Source organism: Mirounga leonina, unplaced genomic scaffold (assembly GCF_011800145.1).
Source record: "Mirounga leonina isolate KUSES-001 unplaced genomic scaffold, KU_Mleo_1.0 Mir_126, whole genome shotgun sequence".
NCBI classification, from domain to species: domain Eukaryota; kingdom Metazoa; phylum Chordata; class Mammalia; order Carnivora; family Phocidae; genus Mirounga; species Mirounga leonina.
This window is the reverse complement of record NW_023270314.1, coordinates 8,395,076-8,397,573: the sequence shown is the minus strand read 5'-3', so window position 1 is coordinate 8,397,573 and position 2,498 is coordinate 8,395,076. Positions and strand designations below refer to the sequence as shown.

At 35.4% G+C, this 2,498-nt stretch overlaps 1 pseudogene; it reads left to right on the top strand.

Annotated features, from left to right (window-relative positions):
* The first annotated feature begins 1,143 nt into the window (after positions 1-1,143).
* On the top strand, positions 1,144-1,340 carry LOC118009047 (annotated as a pseudogene).
* The last annotated feature ends 1,158 nt before the right edge of the window (positions 1,341-2,498 follow it).

The window sequence follows — 2,498 nt, the reverse complement described above, 5'->3', positions numbered from 1 at the left end:
AGATCTTGTTAACCTGCCAGTGGAAAAAAGAGACATTACTTTCGAAGGAGTAAAAACAACACTGGTAGATGATTTGTCAAATTAATGATGAAAGCTAGAAGACAGAGAGATCACATTGTTAAAGAAAGAACATACCTGCTACACTTGAATTCTACTTTCAGTGGTAACCTACAAAAGTGAAGACAAGCCTTCTATTTCTGACTAGGATGCAGGGAGTTGCAAGAAACCATCCATCATTCTCTAACACAAACTAGCCAGAAAAACTACAGCATCACAGTTCTCTTGAATATATTAGAAAGCTGAGGACAACAAGAAATCCATATGAACTAAGATGCAGACTGTGCAAACTCTTTTTAGGAGTAAGAAATCATGACTGCTTGCATTCTTGGTGAAGCAGCAGGAAGAAGAAAAATTTACCATAAGACGGCGTAGGGAAAAAACAGTCAGGACTTCATCATTTATTGACGGAGTGAGGCCTCATTAATGTATTGAAATTCCAAGGACTTCTAGCCACAGAGTGAGACTACATTAATTGCCATTTTTTACACTCCTGCCTTCACTGAATACTGAGGAATAACATACTGAAAGTGGGGTGAAGGAGCAAGGCAGGAAAACAGACAGAAAAATCACTCTGAGGAATTCTGGGCAGTTACCAAATGCGAGGCAGCTGGTAGCATGGTAGTAATGCTGAGACATGAGAATCAAAGCTATTGTTTTTCTCTGTAGAATTTTCTCTGTAAAAGATGTAGCTTTATTTTTATATTGTTTGTGAATTTTATTGATAAAAATAACCATTAAAAATGGTTTCTAAGCACTTCCATGGACTTGAAAACACACCATATCCTTGTATGAAGGCTAACACATGGTAGGCCATTCTATCTTCCACTTGAACTTGGTATACAACCAAAGCTATTCTTTCACTGTTCTGGGTTTTAGGTAGATTTAAGTTTCATTAGATTAGATTGTTTTGGTTTGGTTTTTTAATTGAGTCTTCTTTTTTCATTTTGAAAGTGCAATCGCAATTTGTACAGAATGTTAAGAAAAGGCTTTGTTTATGTTGAGGGCATGTTAATAAATCTATTTCTTTTCATTCTATTCCCTTGTCAAATCTTGACTATTGAAATGTTTTTTTTTTTTTTTTTTAGCTTTGTGCAGTGGCAGTATCGTAGCCAATGAGGTTTATCCGAGGCGCGATTATTGCTAATTGAAATTTTTTTTTAATTGGTATGATTCTTCATAAATAATTCTTCCCATTTAGATTGAAGTGAGGAGTTTATAACAATCCTTAAGATCCCTTTGCAGTCTCTTATTCATTCATTTATCCATTTGAATCAACAGGGATTTGTTTGAATGTGTGCTATTGTATAAGCCTTTGTTCTAGAATGAGGAGCCCTGCTGGGTACATTGCCCTCTTAGGTCGGTGGAAAAAATAGACTAAATTTCCAAAGATTCAAAAGATGTTAGAATGATGAGCTAAAACTTTCCATAGAGACAATAAGAAGCTTTATATTTTTATTTGGTTATTGGATCATCATCTACTTCATCATTCTCACATCTTTTTAAGGTGAAAGCAAACTATGAATATGCTGAAAAGCTATGTTGAATATATACAGCTGTGTGTATGAATGTCATCTAATCTTCACAATATCTACCCATGAGATAGATAATATTACCTCCATTTTCTGGTTGAGTAAACTTAGGCTCATGGTTAAATAATTAGCTCAATCTCACAGCGAAATCCTAGTTTCTCTGACAGCAGAGCCCACAGCTTTTCCGTTACAGTATGCCCTTGCCTTTCCTATGTAAGGTGACTAATTTTATCTGAGACTGCTGGGTTATTTTTAGTCAAATTAAGTGAGCTTGCTTACTTAGCGGCATGTAATGCATAGGTCACAAATAAAGAAAAATTTATAGTTAATATGGACGGTGCCTTGCCAGGCTCAAAGACTTAATACATGCATTTGCATTTGAACATTGCCCAAAGTGAACATATACCTTATTCTAACACTGGTGTACATAATAATGATGGAGCTACAAGTGAGTTGTCAGAAGTCTCTTGGATTGGTAGGGATTTAATTCATTTTACATTCTGAAATAACAGACACTCATTTCTCTTAATAATGACACTTGAGAATTCATTAAAGTAACAAGTCTATACTGATTGACAGTGTTGATTACTGAACACAGCTCTCTCTGTGTGACCCTTTCATTTGTTCTCTTGCTTTGTTCTCATATCTTTGCCTCAGTGGAACTCTATTTCAATACGTCTGTCATTTAAAGATGAAAAAGAAGAGTTTTACACACATACTTTTTCTCCTTAAGAAGAAAAGTTTAGGGTGGAAACACTGTCAATATTGCCAATATTTTATTTTTATTTCTTTTGTTTCTCTTGGGTTGTGGGTTTGGTATTCAGACCAAATCGGAGTTCAGTGAATGAACTGGCTGTAACACAGCTGGTCCACAAATGTCAGCAGGGATGTGTTGGGGGATACATGTTT